The 22,383-nt window shown below is 40.9% G+C and overlaps 1 protein-coding gene across 3 annotated transcripts in view; it reads right to left on the bottom strand.

Annotated features, from left to right (window-relative positions):
• The window catches only part of PTPRR (protein tyrosine phosphatase, receptor type R), a 139,991-nt gene that overhangs the window by 36,171 nt on the left and 81,437 nt on the right, over window positions 1–22,383 (bottom strand). The window lies entirely within an intron of this gene.

Here is a 22,383-nt window from a genome sequence, read left to right as displayed (position 1 = left end):
CTATTCTTTTTGTGGCTTTCTCCAAACAATGTTTAAGAAAACTGTCTTTTTTTCATAGTTTCAACCCATCAATCAAATGTTATCTACTCAACTCTTAACTTTAGGCATACTGATTGCAATAGATCTATGCTCTGTGAATTGTGATGACACAAATCTCTAGGCATTAATCAACGTTTTTGTGTTTACTAAGCAGATATCAGTACTATAAGACTGACAGACTCAGCTGTCTGAACTGGACTAAAGTCGCTCAGCTCAGTGTAAAAGTCTGTAACATTTACCAAGCAGCTATGCCCATACAGAGATAGGACAATGCCAGTTTGATTCCTACCTCTGCATATGTATACCTCTCCATTCATGTATACTTATGGGGAAGTTCTTTGGATTCTAGCTGCTCTACCATGCTCAGATATATACAAGAAAACATAAGATTGTCTCAAGTCTCTCCTAATAGTCATCCTGCTAGATCAGAATACAACTCTAAACTTTGACCACTGAATAATCTATTATCCAGTAATTCCAGTTTTTATGTTAGAACTCTGCTTGGTTGGGTGCATTTCTTCTCTGCAGAACTCTGCTGGCTGAGTGTGACTGCACACCTCTCTGGACACTAGAGTGTTATTAAGATATAACTGTCCCTTTCACAGTAATAGCACATAATATTATAAATATGATACAGACATCATCAGATAGTATCTGTGAGGCAAGTGCTACTAATACTGGGGGAATGTTTTCCTCTATAAAATCACAGAATCATTAAGGTTGGAAAAGACCTTCAAGGTCATTGATCCAACCTTTGATCAAACACCGCCATGTCAACTAAACCATAGCACTAAGTGCCACATCCACCTGTTTCTGGAATACTTCCAGGGACCATGACTCCACCACTTCCCTGGGCAGCCTGTTCCAGTGCTTGACAACCCTTTCAGTGAAGAAATTCTGTCTTATGTTCAACCTGAGCCTCCCCTGGTGCAACTTGAGGCCACTTTCTCTTGCCTGTTGCTGATTGCCTGGGAGAAGAGGCTGACCCTCACCTTGCTACAACCTCCTTTCAGGTGGTTGTAGAGAGCGATAAGGTTTCCCCTGAGCCTCCTTTTCCGCAAGCTGAAGACCCACAGTTCCTTCAGCCATCTCTCACAGGACATGTGCTCCAGACTCTTCACCAGCTTCATTTCCCTCCTCTGGACAGGTTTCAGTACCTCAATGTCTTTCTTGAAGTGAGAGGCCTAGAACACAGCACAACACTTGACTGGTGAGGTGCAGCCTCACCAGTGCCAAGTACACCAGTGCTGCCCTGGTTGTGCTGGCCACATTATTTTTCATAGAAGCCAGGATGCCATTGGCCTTCTTGTCCACCAGGGCACACTGTTGGCTCATGTTCAGCTGGGTGTTGACCAGCACCCCCAGGTACTTTTCTGCTGGACCCCTTTCCAGCCACTCTGCCCCAGGCCTGTAGCACTGCCTGGGATTGTTGTGACAAAAGTGCAGGACCCAGCACTTTGCCTTATTGAATCTCATACCGCTGGCCTCATCCATCGATCTAGCCTGTCCAGATCCCTCTGCAGAGCTCTCCTACCCTCCAGCAGATCAACACTCCTGCCCAACTTAGTGTCATCTGTGAACTCACTGAAGTTGCACTCAATCCCCTCGTCCAGATCATCAATAAAGATAACTGGGAGCTGGGGATGTTTGGCCCAGAGGAGGCTCAGGGGAGATCTCCTCACTCTCTGCAACTACCTAAAAGGAGGTTGTAGCCAGGTGGGGGTTGTTCTCTTCTCCCAGGCAGCTATCAGTAAGACAAGAGGGCATGGTCTTAAGCTCTGCCAGGGGAGGTTTAGGTTGGATATTAGGAAGAAATTCTTTACAGAGAGGGTGATCAGGCACTGGAATGGGCTGCCCAGGGAAGTGGTGGATTCACCATCCCTGGAGGTTTTTAAGATGAGACTGGATGTGGCACTTAGCACCATGGTCTAGTAACCGCGGTGGTAGTGGATCAAGGGTTGGACTTGATGATCTCCGAGGTCCTTTCCAACCCAGCTGGTTCTATGATTCCTTGATTCTATGATTAAACAGGACTGGCTTCAATACTGAGCCCTGGGGAACCCCACTAGTGACCAGCTGCCAACTGGATGTAGCACCATTCACCACCTCTGGTCTACATCAAAAGTTGCTTGTGTTAATACTTGCATTTTACTGCTCTTTCATTATTCATTGTTGGCCCACAGGTATTTGTTTGCATGCACATTTGAGCAATGTAACCGTATGAGCATAACACATCTTTTTTGTTCAGGCACAACTTTGATGCACTTTTCTTCCTCTTATACATTTCAACAGTAATTTTTTTTAAATGAAAAGATTTATATCATGTCAGTCTGCATGAATAGAAATTACTCCAGTCACCTGTCACTCACCTGTCACTTAGCACAGCAAAAAGCAACAATGGCCAAGAGACAAGGCCACCTGGTGGAATCACTGAATCTCACATTGTGCCATTGCGTTCACAAGCCTACTTCAGCTTTACTTCAGCTTAGGCAATGGGTGGGTGGCAGCAAAGGCTTTGCTGCCTAGGCCCACAGATGGTAACAGTGAGTCAGTGATGGAAGTGGAGGTGGAAGGGGCGAGAGGTAGCCGAGGTGTCTGCAAGTGGCTGGCTGCCTCCAGGGGTAGATGGGGACAATTTCTGTTGTCACAAGGAAGTGTGTGGGGTATGATTCTGCTATTTTGCTAAAAGGTAGGCAGAACTGAAGTAGCATTCATAGCAGAAATAGCGAGTAACTGATATATGCAAAAAATACCAGTATTGCTCTGTGACTCGCTACACACCCTGCATGGCACTGAAGCCCTGGCTGGCAGTACCAGCACTAATGCCCAAATCCAGAGCCATGACAGCCTGGGAGGTGGGCACACCATGAGCCGGCTATGGTGGCTGCTCTCAGCTGGACCCTGCAGGAGGGTGCTAGCTCACATACCCATCCCATTTCCCCAGGGACTACTACTCCTGCCTGTGGGAGAAGTCAGTCCCCAGCTCCAGGTCATTTCTCAAGGAAAACATCCTGTTAGACCTCTCTGTCATAAAAACTCTCCTGTACAAGCACCTCTTCTGACTGTGACTAGCAATTTATTCCATGGAAAAAGGCAGTCTCTCAAACAGGTGGCTCTGAGGGTATATATCCCAAATCCAGTCTTTTGAAAACCATCCAGAAATCCAAAGAAGAGCTGTGCAATGAATACCTGTGAAACTGTCTAGGCTACCTTTGGTTGAGAAATGGGTAGCAATTTAGACCCAGACATACTTCTGGGAGACCCTACTGGGATTTCCTAATATAGAGGAAAAATATTCTCATTGTCCAGTAACAAAGTACAGTGAAAATGTTAATATTTTCTTTGGCTTTTACATTGTTATAACTGACAGTCTTGGCAAAAAGGCTATTTCCTTTTTAACAACAACAAAAAATATACCTGATCTAATTATAACTGTGAGTTTATATCTTTTACCATTTATGGGGATTATTGGTGAATACTGGTGTTGAGGATCAAATAACTTACTCTGGAAAGAAGAACTAGTTCTTAGGTACATATTTAATGCATTAAAAGCTACATTTTTTGATTGAATAAAATCTGAATATAGGGCAGGAAATAGTTACCTGAAAGATAGCAAATCCTTTTAGAAAGTCCATAAGAGGATATATAATAGAAAATAGCTCTAAAGGTAATTCTTCCATAAATATGAGCATCTCAAAGAATCCTTTTGAAATATGCTTCAGTTAATAATTTTTTTAAATAATGTTTACATACATTAGCAATACTAACTATTACCAATATTAGCATTAATTATGCAAACTTCTTTACTGCATTCTTTATGCTATGGAATAGGGCTGAAAACAAGACATACTGCATTGTCTTGAAAGATGAGGGAGGGCCTGAGCCTACTATATGCTTGTATGTTCTAATAGAAGATGCTTATAGTCTCAGATCCTCCTCTGGACTCCTTGGATTCTCTGTGTTCCTCCAACAGTTAAAGTCTTCACCTTCTGTTGAAGAATAGAAAGCAAAAATTCTCTTCTCTTTTACTACCTCGATGGAAAGAGTTTATGTAGTGAGGTCACCTTTTCCCACCTTATTGGAAGGGATTGCACAAGGCAGGCCACAGAGCAACAAGAAGCCCATTTTAGTAAGTATCTCTTGTCTACAATAGGTTTTGAATAAAGAACTCACAATCATACCACTGACACTTCAAGTCAGACAATTCATTTTTCTTGGAGATATATATATAGAGAGAGAGATAGATATAGATATATATACACACACATATATATATATGTGTGTATGTGTACGTGTGTATCTCCTACTCCTACTACATACAGGTATTTTTCCTCTTTAAATTAGAGTAAGGGAGCCATACACATGGGGTTTCCCTTATTTATTAATATTTTCTACCTTTTTTAACATTTAAATAACTTTATATTCTTTATGTTCCCCATGTTAATAGTCCGGGCCAAATTAGAGAAGACTTTGTTACAGTACACCTCTCCTAGCATCCTCTCGTGTCTTGATGGGGAAGAGCACCATGTGAGGAGTCTGAGGAATTGTAAACATTTGCAACAACATTACATTAAAATCATCCAGCAGCTGGGACAGCCACCTTATTGGGTACGTAAGTGCAGTCAGGAAACCACTGGTGTCTGTGTATTGTCTAGAATCCCAGAGAGGGGTTTTACTACATACTCACAGCTCTCTTTTCAATTGGATAACACAGACAAGTCCACTGATGAGAAGTCCCTGGAGTATTTTAAATAATACATTTATGGAAGCAGATTTTATTACAGACTACGATAAAAAAAATTTTTAAAATGCAGTATTTGTTTGAACACACTCAAAAGGAAACTCCACCTGTCCACCTCAGAGGGCCAACAGGTTACTAAAGCCTATTAATCATTAGTGAGGTCATTTCCGGGTCTTCCCTGACCCTAAAATTAAGCCATAGATGGTGATGATGAAAATCCAATTGCCCGACCTGTTTTCCCAGTTGTTTGTTTAAGCTAGGTAGTTTCTTTAAATACACATTCCCGTGTTTATTCAGCACTCCTGAAAAACGCTACACCCAGATTCCTGAACCTTGGCTTCTCCTTCTCTCTAGTGGTTTTGGAAGCAGCGGTGGTGGCTGCTGCCCTCCAAAAACCATTGCCCTCTGACCCCCGCGCTGTGGACACGGGAGGTGCTTCCTCCTGCGCCATTGGCCCTCCATCTCTCGGCCGAGCCACTGTGTAGCCAAGGGGGGAGCCATGTCAGGCGTGTGGGGGGAAGAAAACCATTAATTAACAGGAAGAGTGGCGCTGGCTGTGGCTGCTGGGGAGGGAGTTTGCTTTGAGTCCTCAGATCCCGCCTGTACCAAGGAACACTCTGCAGGGATACTCTCCCTGGGTTTTACTAAAGAGAAAAACACCCCAATTCCCCTGTGCATCTTGTTTCTGTGGTGCTCACAGACTAGGCCTGGACATGGGTCCTGAGTCTCTCGCCTTGCTGCTCCTTCTCAGCCGCAAACGCACGGGATGCAGGTGGGTTTTGCACTGCTGTGATTGCACTGGGAGAGCACAACTAGGCACATGCTTTCCAGCACTTACTACCTTACTGGTGCCAGACTTTAGCTGCATATCTAGTTTTATGTTTCAGTAGAGCGATTCAAAGGAAAAAGAAAGCAAATTTGTAAAAAATAGAAAAAATACCGGTCTCGGCTTTCTTGCTGCTTTTAGCAAAATAGCTAAGAGAAAACATGGTCACATAGATGAACTAATGTGACATGTAAAGCTGTGGTGATGTGTGAAAAGCAGAGTAACTGAGAAAAGAAATTAATGTTGACATAAAATAAATAAAAATAGCAAACTCTGACTTCACAAAAAAAAAATCAGTGTTGAAAAAAAGAAAAAGTAGAAAAGCAGAAGTACAGAGAGGTTAAAATAATCTTTGCAAAGTACTGAAGATACTGCTGTTTCCTTCCAGCCTCAAGCAAAAACTAATATAGATCTTCTAATAAACAACTGAGACATTTCTTCACAAATGAAGATCTATAATATCCATTACAGACAGTCCTCAGAAGGTTAAGAGATGGCTCTCATTTGAAGTGAAATATAATATGATAAATTTTAAAGTAACGTTCACAGTATTGTTAAATAGTTGCTTCTAAAAACACTTTCGATATTTTTCAAAAATGTATATATATGATTCTTGCTCTGTACTTGCTATCCTGAAATACATATCCACTATGTGCTGCTGATATGACTGGACATCTTGGGAAAGTAGAGATGAATGAGAGTATGGTTATATCAATGGGTATCATGATCTCTTGATTTGCTTCTGACCATCAGCATACTATCTCAAACAAGCCTTCTAAGCATGCAATAAAGATCCATTATTGATCACCTCAATTTGAAAAACAAAGATTTGTGAAGGACCAGGAATCAGAATGGGAACAATTTCAGAGGTGGAAAAAGATGTACAGCGATTGAAAGGACTTTATGATACAGACTTTACAGTTATTATGTATATACACATTGTATGCTTCCCCAGAATTTGTATCTCCCGGGCATGTTCAGGCTTGTCCACTTCCCTGCTTTCCTGCGGATTGGCTGGAGAAGCTGCAGGGAGGAGACAGCCTCCATTCGCCCTTTCTTTCCCCAGTTCCTCCACGTTCCTCCCTCTTTCGCCTGTGCCCCTATCCTGATGCCTGTCTGATGCCCCACCCTATGTTCTGGTCCTTTCCCTGCCTGAACTGATAAAGAATCCTGCGCATGCCTCAATAAACCATTCTATCTGCACCCTACCTTGTCTCCCGAACCCATGCTGTGCCATGGTCCCATCCCCCCTTTGGACCGCAGCAAAGATGTATTTCTTCTTAGGTATACATTCTTTTCTTAGAAATTTAGAGCTCATTAGTTTCAGTTTTCTGTTGTGCTGCAGCACATATTAAACAATATTCTGATAGAAAACTCCATGAGTTCCGATAATATACAATACCCATTAATATAATTATCCTCCTATTTACTCTTGATTTCAACAAAGAACAATCTATATCATCAGTATTAGTTTGAGAAAATAATTAAAAATCATTAGGTAACTGTGTGAATGTCATCCTAATATTTTCAAACAGTACTTATTACATATATTGTACTTTTCATTTTTACACTCCTAGGTGCCTTATACACTGTCATACAGATGCTGTGGGCAGACCCACAATGAAAACTTAGTTTCTCAAATACTCTCTGCTTCACCTGCTGACAATTCTGGGTTGCTGCTGGTTTTCACTTGAACAAGGGCTGCACTTTTTAGGAATCCACTGAGACCTCAGGTTATCAATACTTTTCAACAAACCAAATCTATATCACACCCAGACTGAAGTACTCAAAAATCAGAAGTTGCAGTAAACTAATTAACAAGACCAAAGGAGAACTGGAGTTAGAAGCAGGACTAAAACCCAAAGTTCCCTAAATCTGTGTTATTTCTTAAGTAATTTTGCAATCAAATGCCATAGGTAGTCTTCTATGAAGGAAATTGATCTCTAAATGAGTTAAAGATTCAGTACTATTTATGTCTATAATTTACTTAAAAAAAATTGCAGAGGAATACAAACTGATTTTGACAGAAAATCTGTAACTATGAATATAAAGTGACTGATTTACTTTGCATTATGGCCAGTCTAAATTTATACTGTTACCTTGAAGGATCTATTCCGCTCAGATCATGTTTGGCCATTTTGCAAAGACTTTACGATACACGAAACAAAAAATTCAAGACCTGAGTTGTACCTTCAGCAGTTGGATGTGCAGGTGGAAAAACTTGATCTTCCCCCCTTTCCTGCTATCTCCTGACATACCAGTGCTAGTTAAAACACCAGAAATTACCTACTGACCTCCTATCATGTGTGGGAACAGTAGACCTCTCTTTCTCTATAGGCTCCTGGCCTAGTTTCCAAAGCCTTATTCCTTTCACAGATTAACCTTCCTCTGGCTCTGATTTTTCCTCTCCAAAGAGGAGATCCTGGACAGATAGGCAGATATTAGCCCAATTTTCCACAAACATGCTTAACAATTAAATGGTTAGTATTACTGATATTTGTATTATTTCTATTCTGTCTCGCAGTCATCTGCACCTGACACAAATCCTGTAGCCATTGGTATGGGCAGCCCCATCTCACCAAACAAAGGACTTCATTTACAGGGGGTAATGTGGACATAACACTGAAGCTAATACCTATCACCAGAAAGCGACAGATTGAATATATTTAAGCTCAGGACTGTAAGAGAGGCAATAGGATGAAGTATGCATCTTGTAAAGAATATCTGCCACTTCTGCTCATGTTTGCTCTGCCACACAGCTCTCCTCATAATATTCCAGTGCTGCATTTTTATTTTTCTCCATTTGTTTATTTTTTATTTTTCTCCACTTATTTATCACTTGAAAAACTGATGAAAAACTCTGAGTCTGAGGATGCCTCTGATTCTGAGCAAGGCATTTAGAAGGGATGACAGCAAGCTGTGTGCCTACTGAAAGGAGAAGAGGAATATATGGCTGCTGTGAGGCAAGACTTCCAATACTCTGCAGCTTCCCAGCTACAAGAAACCTCCTTGCAGCACCTGGCAGCATAATCCAGCCTTCTCTGAGTCCACAGAAACTAATCAGGAGCCTCAGCTATAAAGTTTTAAATAGCTTTTCTGGAAACTGGAGGCACTTCATGTTCTCTCCAGGGGGTCTGATCTTGTTCCCACAGCCATGAGAGAGAGCAGGACAATACCTCTAGCACTAAACTGCAAAAAATTCTAAGGATCTACTCACAGCTCAGCAGGTTAAAACGAGCTGAGGAAACAGTTTTGACAAGTACTTCTGGATTAAGTTTTAAGCAATCAGTATCTGGTTAGGACAGGAATGGCTCAATATCCTGTAGAGGAAAATAGCTGACACGAGTGTAGTTTCAACTTTCCCTCTTTTAATCAGGCTTTCTAATGTACTGCCAATTCACTGCTGTTCTGCCCTCGATAAGGCTACACTGCTCAACTACGGGAACTGACTGTTCAAAAATGCAAAGCTTATACAACCTCCCATCTTTTCCTGTAGATTATTTGTACAATCAAATTGCATTTTGTCACGCAAACTTCTCTCTTCAATAAAATTTGAATGGCAATAAAGTTTGAATGGCAACATAAAGCTCTGTTTCTCATTCATAGTCACATATATGTGTCTCCAGCGTGACTGAAAATTGAGGCAAATGTTCAGAAGTAAAAATAAATGAAGATGCCAATTTGTTGTGCTTATTTGAGCTGTTTATTCAAAGAGCTGAACAAATGTTTACTAATTTATGGTTAATTTTCTTTAGACGGGAGAGCTTTAATTGAATGAAGTTTTGTTTATTGCTATTATTATCCCCTTGCACTGCAGCATTGCTCTATTTCATACTGGAGGTCTCATGTCCTGGATGACCTGTTCTCTCTCTGATTAATGTACATGCTAATTCAAACCAAGTTACAATGAATATAAACAAAAGGGATTAAAAGAATAGGAAAATGGAAAAGAGAATGGAGAATAATAAGGACAAGGGGACATGGGCTCAAGCTCTGCCAGGGGAGGTTTAGGTTAGATGTTAGGAGGAAATTCTTTACAGAGAGGGTTATCAGGCATTGGAACGGCCTACCCAGAGAGGTGGTGGATTCACCATCCCTGGAGGTTTTTAAAAAGAGACTGGATGTGGCCCTTAGTGCCATGATATAGTAATTGGAGTTGGATCAGAGGTTGGACTTGATGATCTTGGAGGTCTTTTCCAACCCAATCTATTCTGTGATTCTATGATTCTAAGAATTGACTGCTAGGGCTCCACATATTAAAAAAATGCACAACTCAAGGAGCTCAGATAAAGCATTTATTTAAGGTAAGCCAAGAAGAACTGTTAAAAAAACCCCACATATTCTGTCTGCTGTATATTTTCCTCGAAAACTAAGAAAAAAACCAATGTGCAAAATACTTTTGTCATACTTGTATGAGTTGCCCCTCTAGGATTTCAGTTCGTAAGTACCTCCATGACACCTTGGAGGAGCTGTAGCCATGCACCATCATTGTCAATTTAGACCTCTTGTCCAGGTGCAAAGCCAGGTTACTTTTCCCAGCACATGAAAGGCTCACTTCTTTGGTGAGCACTACAGCATGCCCAGAGGGTGCTTGCCTGTATTATACAGAGAACAGCCTATCTAGGAGAACTGATCTAATCAATGAGGATGGAGAGGTGCAAGGTTACATCAATAGCTTCTAGGAAGTGGTTTTTAAAGACTGCTTAACTGAAATTCTTTGCTATTTAATTGGTCAGCCATATGGTTATACAAATTAATAATGGATCTTAGATTTTTTATCTTTTAGATAGAAAAAATGTTGGGTTTTTTTCATAGGTAAGTCAATTTAGCTTCATGTATTCCATAATAATTAATCTCTTAAGCACAAACTCTACTTCCCTCCTGAAACTGCTGCTCATTTAAGGAATATCATTTACTACCCTTAAATCCAAACAAGCAAACACATAATCTATTCACACATTAATATCCTTCAATACTCTTTTGAGGCTTTAAACAAAACCAGCTGACCTGGAAAAAGACATGGGCAGGAATATTTGCAATGTAAATGGGCAGTATCTTCAGACGGTATCAATAAGAGAAAATTATTTTTTATTGTGACTTGAAGACTAATCAGTACAATGAGTGCTTTCCTGGTGAGTTTGCCATTTGGGAAAGACAGGAAGGAACATCTGGGAAAAGAGGCGTTTACTACACTCTGTCAACTTTAAGATAAAAAAGCACATTTCTTGTTTATTTGACTTAGTCTTCATTATCTTTAAACTACTGCAAGTGTCACACGGAAGATTTCTAAGCAGACAAATGAATTGTTAGTGCACTTTGAAGAAATTACTGAACAGCAGCAGTTTCTGAAGAATGTAAAACCTCCAGACTCACATTGTTGCTCAACAGAGCTGCGCCATCTATGGACATTTCCAAAGGGAGCTGGCAGAATGGCTCCACTCAGTCACACCATCTAAGACTGCCTGTACAGACCCCAAATCCTTGTAGCTCATATACTTCAGAACACATAGTTCCATTTCCAGGGTAACTTACGTGCCTAAGTTGTTTTATGAGTTGATGGGATTTAGGTTCTTAGAGACAGGATCCCTCTATGTGCATTTAGATCTGCTGTTTAGCTGCTTCTAAAGTCTCCAGAGCTGACACCTAAGCTAGGTATATAAACCTTTCTCTCTTTCCAGTTTTTTTTTCTTGATCCACTTTCACAGTCTGGCTTTCCAGCCTTGCTTTCTATGGGAAGGTTTGCTCAAACAAGTATATTAATGTAAAAAGGGCCTGGATTCCCTTTGAAAATAAAGTTTAGGAAATCCACTTAGGCTTGCAATTTGAAACAGAGCAATGCTTGAATGCTTTTAAGACAGCTGTAAATGTCTGCATACCAAGATGTACTTTATCTTGCACTTCAGAGGTTAGATAGATGTTTAAAAGGGCCCATCTAGAGCTGAAGGGCTGATGAGGAAGACAGGTAAGTGACCTCGAGCTTTTTTCTACAGAGCTTAACAGATCCCTTTAAGTCTACAGCCCTGGCCACTGCCTGTCTTCATCAGAGACATTCCTATAGGGGACTGCATAGGCAGGGCTCTAGAGAAGGGAAATGCATCTGTACCTGTGCCCAGAGATGAAGGCCAGAGCAAAGGCTTTCTGGATCTACCTTCTCATACACACCATCAGTGAGTCAGTACAGATAAAAAATTTCAAGAGTGAAATAATGACAATTGCTTCAGATTAATAGTCTTCTATTAGCAAAAGATTAATGACATTAAGAAATTTAAACAGCTTGATTTAAATTCACTTCTATGAATTTGAACAGGAGAGGGAAATGTGAGGATTCTGACAAAAGTAGTTTCCTCTAAATGCACATTGCATTATGAAATAAAGATAAAGGAGATAAATCATATCTGAAAGATAAACCAAGCTCACTGCTAATCTGACCTCCACCTCATCTATCTTGGTACAAACCCTCTCAACACACAGGGCTCCATACAGCTACTGATCTAACATGGGTCAGTTTAACATACATTGAAGACAGTAATGTAGAAATATGAACATAAATTTGCTGTACCGTGTAAGGCCAAAGGTTGAGCAGTATTCTGTTTTCAATAATGGCCAGCAAGAAGAAGTTTTAGCAAAGAATGCAAGAACAAAGAAAGCAGGAATTACTTATTACTTAATTAATACTGTTACTCATTTTTAGTATATCCTCCATCTTCAGGCAGTCCGTTGTTTAGGAATGTCCTGAACCAAAGGGTGTTTCCCCATCTATGTGCCTGGTGTCTTCTCTTGTATGTTTTTTTCTACAGACATCTTACTTATCCTTATGACCTCTGCACTGACCCAGGATGATAAGCTCTGTAGCTGGGAGCCAGGCAACAGTGAACACTCTACATGGGGACTAGAGGAGTATTTAAACCATCTACATTTGCAAAAATTCTTGTGATGAAGCAGAAAACATTTATTTTGTTTTAATCTTATCAGTAAATTGCAAATGTATTCTCTGTAGCCAGAGGGTTAACTTGGGGATTAATTACAATACCGGCTTTTTGCTTTTCACAATGCCTCCTTTTGCAAACCTATTCAGTATTGTGGTCTGTGGGCCAAACTCTCTTCCCAGATACCTCTATAAATCCACAGAGGAAAAACAAGCTAAATAGAGTTTAAAGTGAAACAAGCCCATGCAAATTTTATTTATTAACCATTGTATATTTTTCTCCCCTTCTGATTGTTTTCCTTAATTTGTTGTAAGATTATGCTTTTAGGTCCACTATCAAATCCAGGGAGAGGAACTGAAAGCCTCTGGACTATATGCAGCAGTCCTCTGGCAGAATTTTTTACAACTCAGGAAGGATTTGAGACATTTCAAAAACAGGAGATGCAGCTGTTGGGGGATGGTGGGAAGCGGAAGTGCCAGCCCTGGCAGAGGGGCAAACTCAGCTGCCTCCTGCCCAGCACCAACCCTGTCTTTCACTGGCAGCACAGTTTTCCAGGGAGCTACTATTGGTCATTCTGAACCATCAGGACTGAGTTCCCTAGAGAAACATTGTACTTCACGACATTTTTCTGTGTGGGAATTATATACAAAACTTCCCCTTCTGATTCCTATCGCATATTTGAGCGGTCATTTGAAGTTGCTGTGTTCTGTTTCGCTCTTGTTATCAAATCACAGTATTAACATAACAAGGATAATTATAGGTACCATAAATTAATAACAATACACTCTGTTTGTTAACAATCAAAGTATATTCTTTGATAGGGACCATAAGGGAAGTCCCTGTCGCAAAAAGAAATATCAGTTTTGTAGCTTCTTATAGACTCCTCTGGTTAGAGAAATGAATGGAGAGTTCAAGAGCCCAGGTACTTTATGAAGATAGGCACTGATTTGAAATACTGTCTAGGATCAGTCACTTAATCAATGTCCCACTTGTCTTAGTACGAAAATCATAAAAAGAGTTGCTGAAATGTCTTGGCTATACTCAGCTAAGGTTCAAAGTCAAACTAAACTGGATAAGCAGCTTGGATGTGATGGTATCAAAGCAGACAAATAACTCCAGCAAGAGCCTGGCTGAAATGTCAGTGTCGTCAGCTACTGCCTCTGGGCAATAATTCTTTGGCCAAACCATTCTTATAGTATACTTTGGGCATCCTCATCTCTGCCATGATGCTATTGCTTCTCTATTTCCTGAGGCATGTTTGATTGTCTGTACACATTTACTATCTTGCCTGATGTTTAGAATGTAGGTCTTTTGGATAGAACATTTCATTTTTGTGAACTTATGGAGTCTCGCACATAGGGATCCTGATCTCTGACCAAGGCTCTCAGGTACTTTATTAATAAAAATGCTGAAGAGAATTTCCCACAAGAGCTGAGAAATACTCTGGTCCACAGATTTACATGCAGTATTCTTTGAGCAGAGGTGTATTTGCAAACAAGGGACATTTCTGCTATCTAACAATATTTAGATTTCTGTACATACTAGCTCCGACTATGTAAGAGATCTCTTCTGAATATCCAGAACCGCATTCTTCAAAAACGAAGGAGTATAATTAGTTAACTGTCATAATTTATAAGTGCACAGAAATAAAATTAATTATGATTGCACTCAAAGAAGAGATTTGTGGTCTGTAATATTAACTGATGGCTCTAATATAAGCTGGATGTAAGTTCTTCCAGCACATGGCTTTTTGCAACTCAAAAAAATACTTGGATATCTTACATTGCATTTTTGGAGCCACTTTGATGTTTTTCTTTTCTTTAACTATTTTCTGTGTCTGTTCATAACATTTTAAATTAAGAGGAACTGAGTTAAGTTCAGCTTTAGGTTGCCCTGTAGAAGAAATGGCATGATCAGAGATAAATGCATTCTGAAACAAGAAGAAAGGTATTTTTGTTTTAACTTGAAGAATTAAACTTTTTCAGACATTAATGGGGAGACTCAAGGAAACTTTTCTATAAAACCCCCAAATGTGAAAAATCAACCTTCCTTCTAAATATCAAAACTCTGTATATCTGATATGGTTGCCTCCTTCTACACTGTTTTCCCGAAACCAGTACTTGTGGGTACTAGTCAAGGGCTCATGAGCTGCTTAGAAACCAATGTCATAAAGAAACTGGTGCTCTTCTCTTGCCCTTTGCCCTTACCACAGAATTTCCAACCCACCATTGTGAAAAGGCGATATACTTGGTTGCAAACGTCACAGAGGGACACATCCGGCTACAGGCTGAAACAAGATGCTCAGAGCATTCAAGCCCAGCTAACACACATCTCCTCACTTTCCCAGATGTCCAACTCTGCCTGCACATTAGGACAGCTGGTGAGGCAGCCACAGAAACAACGTCTGGATGGTCAAGCACAGAAAAGAATTGGAGGCAGAGAGGCGCTGAGGAAATCAGTCACTGGAAAGATGCATAAGAGTTTAACCCCCTCTGACCAAACAACACTTAAAATCTCAAACCTGCTGCTCAAAAAGAGAAGGGGATTACTCACACAACTCAAATTATTCATGTGCTCAGGGTAACAGTGGTCCCTGTAAATCTAAGCCTCAAGAAGCATTTAAATATTAACATGGATATTTTCCGTTGGGTTCTTGTGCCACATGTGACTTTTCAAATGATTGGCTGGACTAATCACTGCAAAACCACCAAAACTGTCTACCAGATGGCAGTCACTGATTAATTTTTCTTAACTTAAGCCAAAAAGGAAGAAAGTGTGATGGGTGGAGCCGTAAAGACAAGCACAATCAACATCCGACCAAATAGGGTTTCCTGTCACCTTGGGAACGACACTGATTGGCACTGCAGTTTCCTGTGTACAAGCTAAAACCAGTAGCAACTGAAGTAACAAGAATAAATGCCAGATAAGAGACGAGCTGGGAATACAATAAAATTATTATAAAATTTCTGACTATACCACACAGGACAGTAAAGGCAAAACCAAGGGTAGGCATGGACTGCACACTAAATGCAGCACTCCCTGGTACATGAGAGCAGAGGACCATGAAGTTGCATCAGAAAATTTTTTCTAAATGCAGATGGGCTAATTTGCCTGAATTATCCACTCCCAGAAGTGAAAGTCACATTCTTTGAAGAGCTTTTAGTTCTTTGCAAGAGAAGAAAAAGGGATGTGGGACAATTTAAAGCCAAGATGGAAACAGGAGTGGAAACATACCATCTAACCCACACTAATCTGAAATCATTTGTAAGACGTGCCAGAGACACAGGGACTGTGGGTGTAAGTTTGGGCAGTGGTACATATTTGCATTTATTTAATTAAATTGTAACTCCCACAGAGTTTTGCTTCAAAGACCTCTAACCACAACCAAAACAGCTTCCCAAACAGCCAGGAGTCAAATAGTTAAAGTACGTTTTTTATAGAGTCTTTGTTAGGCTGGTGCCTGAGTTCACTTCCCCTCCAGAGAAAGGGGAACATTCCTGCCCTCTTCCTACACTGCAGATAAGCAAAGACATCTGTAATGGGCTGGACAGAATAGACATTTGTGCGACTCAAAGGTCTGGCACATGCAGAAAGTTTTTAGAGTGACAGTGCACTAACAGAAATGTTTCACAAATGCAAGTTGGAGGCATAGAATTATTCTCTCTTGAGTGATGAATCCACATGCTAACACAGACCTCTCAGGCACTGAGCAGGAGACCCTCAAAGTAGGATCCCACCTCATGTTCCCTGTTACTCAGAGGTAGCTTCTCCCACCTCAGTAGGTGAGATTTTCAGCCCTTGCCCTTACCCTGTCACCCAGAGTGCAGGTGCCAGCAGTCAGAGTGTGGCTTTCCAGCTAGTCGAGATGATCTGAGGAGAAGGAAACCACAATGTAGGGCTGCAGGGAGACCCTGCACTGGAAAGAGAATTACTAAAAGACCATAAGCAACTGCCCACGATCAGGACTGCTCCCCTCATGTCAGCTGCTACACCAGCTGTGCACTTCTTGAAGTGCAAGCTAAAGCTTGAAAAAAAATCACAGTGCCAGGAAACAATCCCAGCACTGAATGACAGTGCTTGTGTATCAAGCCTTGCAGCCTCAGTTTGTTTTTAGCCTTTGACAACATGAGCACTTGAAAGCAATTCACTGTCACAATTTTGGAACAAGTATGTGCACAAACCATTCTTGTAGTCTGCATCCATTCCCCACTCTTTTAAAGGTAAAGCGAGCTTGGCAGTATGGACACAAACTAATTTCTCCTAGGCAGCCTCAGTGCAGTAAGTGTTTCTGGGTGTATTGAATTTACAAGTGGATGTCCCATCCCTGGAAGTGCTCAAGGCCAGGTTGAATGGGACTTTGAGCAACCTGATCCAGTGGAAGGTGTCCCTGTCCATGGCAGGGGGGCTGGAACTAGATTTTCTTCAAGGTCCCTTCCAGACAAAACCATTTTATGGTTCTATGATTCTGTGATCTTACAGACCAGGATGGAATATAGCTGAGAAGTGTGCCAAATTAGAGAAATGTATTTTTAAGTCCTTGAGAAAGTGGTTTTTTGGTTTGTTTGTTTGCTTTATAATTATATTCTCTCACTCTTCTTAAATGATGTAGACAAATAGTAGCAGGTAGGACTTTTGCTGCACCTCATGTTAAGGTTCTCCTCTTCACTGCATCTCTTCAGATGGACACAACACTCAGCCATCCTCAACCCAGTGGTCAGGGGTACGGCTGGAGGAGGTTTATATGCCAGGTCCAAAGTGCTCTAATGAGTTGGTGCCAGAGGCACACCAGAGCACAAAAGTTCCTGCCTCCCACCTCAAACTCAGTTTACCAGTCCCTGGTGCTTTGCAAATTCCTTCTGATAGGAAATCACCACAAAGCTGTTCTTCAGCTCATACTTTCGTCTTCGCAAACAGCTGTGTTCAAATAATTACAATGACATTTTCCTGAAAACAACCTCTAGGATTTAAATTAAGAATGCAGAAAGCATATTCAGCACCACACAATAGGGCAAATTTATCCTCCAAATCTATGCAAAGCTAGTATATTTTAGCCAGGAAATTCAAGGCCCCTTCCTGTAAATATATTAAGTTCCCATGCTTGTGCAATAAACTACAAAACCTGGCATGTTTACAGAAATTGCATAAATGGCTGGATCTACAGTTTAATAATTCGTGTGCCTATGTAGAATGACTAATAAAAGAGAATAGTTACCAATATTAACAGTGTGATTTTTCTTCCACCTCCAAACTTGAAGCCCAAACTGTTCAAGATTTTCTTTGTAAAGGTATCAAACACAAGATGTTTCTGAGGAAGAATGCTGAAGTCAGACAGAGAACAATAATTTCTCTCATTATTGGGACTATATGTGTGTACACCTTGTGCTAACGTTTCAAACTTTTTCCTTTGGCAGTGAGTTCTACAGACTCCTATGGGTTATCTGAATCTATCTTTTTAAATGATATAAAAAATACATTGTCATGTTATAAGGAGGCGGTCAGAGATGAGCATTTAGCAGCATTATAATGCACATTATTTTCACTTTTATTTCATTATACTTACAGTGAGCTGTACTCACTGCATGTCTAATGAACACTTCTTAGAACTTGAGAAAGAATTTAGGATCTTCAGGATGGTAAGAGAAAGCTCACTGAGTACAGTCTATTAACTGAAGCACAGAGTTTTTACAGTATTGCTCTGCTTTGTGGGGAAAAGTAACATCTCACAATCAGAGTTCAAGCCAAAATTCACTCATCTGTTATGTTTGTAGGGAGCTACACTTGACTGATTTAGATGATTTTCCCCCTACTATTCTGATGTCTACTGATTTTCTCCAGAGGTTGCAGACTTGGTTGCACAGTGTCTGTTGAACGAGGCCAGTGAGCAGCCCCCTCCCCAGTTTTGCTCTTGTTGGCTCTTCCCAGAGTAACATCTGTTTTCCTGTGTCACAGCTATGTCTCCATTGCTCAATTATTTTCTTTCACATTTTAAAAATATTTTATTATTTCACTTATCTGCCAGGTTTTTGCTCTATTTGCCAAGTTTCTTTCTATCATAGTCTCCGCTCTCTTGTATTTATTTGCAGAGAAAAAATGAGCACAAAGCCCATATAAAATGTTATCTGCTCTGAAGGAGAGTCCTGTATGCCTATGGCATCCTGATATGTGACCATGACGAGTTCTTCCTTTTAGATAGAAAAATTTTCTGATGAATATGTAATAGATTAAGAAAACACAGTGCTGTGATTTTTTCCACTGATTATTTAGATGTAATAGCCAGAGTTTTAGGTCTTTGTGGCTAGGATGGAATACAATGCTTGAGAAAAATTTCCAAAGCACTGTTTGTGGTTTTCAACACACAGTAGAAGAGATATTTTCCACATTTTCTTTTCTTCCATGTATTTTTCATAATAACTAATTTGAACAAAACACCATATTGCACACTAGTTAGTTGGAATACAGTTTTCATAGTCATAAATAATACTGGAACTAAAACTCACAGCAGCAAGGGCCAGAGGAAATGTAAATCCAGCTGTAATACTGTGTTGGTGTGGTAACATCTATATTTATATCCACCATGCTTGTCATTTAGCAACTCACAGCTTGTACTAAGAATCTTCAATGTTTGATATGTCAGAATTAAATTTAAAATACCACATTCCACTTCACCAGATTCTGGTTTTGGCTGGAACCATTCATACCAAGATGAATTTTGGGTCAACAAACAGAATAAAAGGAAGCCTTACTCTGCTAAAGGAAAAAGTATATATTATTCATATAAACCTATAAAAGCCTAAGTAGAAAAATAAACACTGATGCAATATTCATGGATGTGTTCACAGAAGAGAAAAGGATCGTTTACATTCTAAATTCAGGCATTGGCACTATGATATTGTGACAGTTCATCACTGAAGACACCCACAAAAGAGCACTCACTCTTCTGCTCCTTTGGTCAGTAACAGAACGGTGTGGGTTGAAAATGGAGAAGGCCTTTGCTGCAAAGGAGCAGCAGTTGTGAAAACACCAGAAGAGAGCAACTTCAAAGCATTCTGTACTGAACAATCCAAAGGATGCCACGAGGCTGTGAAGACAGCTCTTCACTTGCCTGCCTCAGCATCAATCATTAATTGTAATAGAAAGGGAGCAGTGCCTCTTTGTTCTGACAGTCCTCTCACCTCCACACCTGTCAGTTCATCCTTCACTCTTGGCCACCACCGTTCCATCCCTTTCCCAACTGCAAACTGCACATGGGCACACATCCCTGATCAGCATCTAGGAAAATCATAGAATCAGAGAACAGTTTGGGTTAGAAGAGACCTTTAAAGGTCATCTAGTCCCACTCCCTTGCCATGGGTAGCGACAGCTTTAGTTAGGTTAGGTTACTCAGAACCTCATTCAACCTGACCTCAAATGTTTCCAGGGATGGGGCATCCACACCTCTCTAGGAAACCTATAATCAACTTATATCTAATCTAAATCTACCTTCCTTCAGTTTGAAGCCATTACCCCTTGTCCTACTGCAACAGGCCCTCCTAAAAACTTTGTTTCCATCTTTCTTATAAGCCCCATTTGAGTACTGAAAGGCCACAATAAGGACTCTCTGGAGCCTTCTCTTTTCCAGGCTGAACAACCCTAACTCTCTGTCTGTCTTCACAGGAGAACTGTTCCAGCCCTCTGATCATTTTTGTGGCCCTCCTTGCTCCAAAAAGTCCACATCCTTCTTATGTTGGGGGCCCTGGAGCTCAATGCAGTACTCCAGGTGGAGTCTCATGAGAGTGGAGCAGAATCGGGAGCAGAATCGTCTCCTGAGGCCACTGGGGCAGTTATCTTGACTACGTGATCACCTTCCGTCCTCCAAGAGCTACAACCAAAGGATAAAAGCGCTGGCCGCCGCGCTGCCGGAGCGGGGGATGCGGGGCAGCGCTGCCCGCCGGCTCTAGGTGTCACCCTCTCCGCGCCCGCGCTCACGCACAGCCGCATCCAGCAAGGCGTGTGTCTGTGTGGCATACAAATAATCTGCGGCATTCTACACATTTGATAGTGCAAACGCTGCATAATCTGCTGGGCGTCTGAGTTTTATAGAAATAGCTGAGTAAGAGCCTTTCCAGATGTGCAGAAAAATATGTTCGTGGACTTGGCTCTAGTATTCAGAAGCACAATACATTTTAAGAAGCTGGACAAACTCCCAGGAACATTTTTATCCGTGCATAGTTGTCCATCAACAATTTGTTTGCCTCTGTACTGGCCAATGCTATTCCTATTAAAATGGAAAGGTTCAGAGAGCCTGAGGCTGATGTGGTGCTTTGTGTAATTCAGTTCCACTGTATTTTTGCATTTAGATCATAGAATCATATAATAGTTTGGGTTGGAAGGGACCTTTAAAGGTCACCTAGTCCCACTCTCCTGCCATGGGCAGGGACAGCTTCAACTAGATCAGGTTTCTCAGCGTCCTGTCCAACCTTACCTTGAATGCTTCCAGGGATGGGACATCTAGCATCTCTTTGTGCAGTGTTCCAGAGTTTCATCCTCATTGTAAAAAACTTCTTCCTTATATCTACTCTAAATCTACCCTCCTTCAGTTAAAAATCATTATCCCTTGTCCTGTCAAGGGTATGCCTCTCAAAGCAGCACGTAGTGTGCAGAGCAGGGAGAGCTTGAGAGGCAGGCATAGAATCATAGTATCTTAGAATAGTTTGGCCTGAAAGGGACTTTTTAAGGTCATCTAGTCCAACACCTCCCTGCAATGAGCAGGGACATCTTCAATGAGATCAGGTTGCATCATCTGACTTTTCTGTCTCCTGCTTCAGAAAGTTTGTCACAAACTTCCACCTAGATGGCTAGGCACAATGCTTGGTGCACTCACTGGTTTGCACCATGGACCACTGATTTCTATTCAAACAGATACAGGTCAGGATCATACTAGGCATTTCATGACTATGGATCACACTTAAGGAATCAAATCAGGGACCAAAGGAATCTCCATGCTAAGTTTTTCAAGGAGCCTGCATATCCACTCTAGCCTGCCAAGAGCTTCTTCCCCCGGCAGAAACCAAAATCAGGGTAGCAAAAATTATCGAATGAGTACCCTCAAGCTGTGGCTTTGGACAGGAAGGTACCTCCAGGGTTGATCCCGCTCCATACTGACAGAAAAAGAGCTGTCAGTAGACTGTTTAGTGCATGGTTTGCTGCTTGCAGTGTGTAATGAGGATAGCCCAAGGTTGTCTAGTGCAAGGTTTTTGTGGGGGCAGAAAGGTGGAGAGGAGTTTTAAATTGTCCACTTATCTGGTCATCAGATGACATCTGAGGCAAAATGCGTTGGTGCATTATTAATTTTTGCCTCCAGTGCTTCTGAGTGTCAAAATATGTACAAATTTGTTCATAATACAGATTATAGTAAATAAATGAGAAATACGTGCAATAATAGCTGCTTATGTAAGAGGAGCTGAAGATAAACTATTCCCTAACGTTCTCTCCCTCACATCCCCAGACCTTTGTATCACTGAGTTTGAAATAAACTTAAATCACCATTTATTAGAAGTGGACTTGTGCTGATAAAATCTAACTGCATTAAAAATGACAAAAAGAACTGCACAATGGGATGTTGTCACAATGACTTTCACTTTTTCATGGTGGTTGATTAGTGCTCTTTTACAGTAGAAACTAAAGTGCTCAGTTCCTTCAACTTCTTTTTCCTTAGTAATAACCTGAAATTCCTGGTTTATTTGACAAAACATCAGGTTTGTATCTAAGCTCTCCGTTTTGACATACCTGACTCAGAACTTTGTCCTTCCAAAGGATGAAATTAGGTTTAGGAGTATTAAATGCACAGTTCCTACCTGTGGGGGTGGAAATTA

Source organism: Corapipo altera, unplaced genomic scaffold (genome assembly GCF_003945725.1).
Source record: "Corapipo altera isolate COAL_440 unplaced genomic scaffold, ASM394572v1 1, whole genome shotgun sequence".
NCBI classification, from domain to species: domain Eukaryota; kingdom Metazoa; phylum Chordata; class Aves; order Passeriformes; family Pipridae; genus Corapipo; species Corapipo altera.
This window is presented reverse-complemented; position numbering and strand designations above follow the sequence as displayed.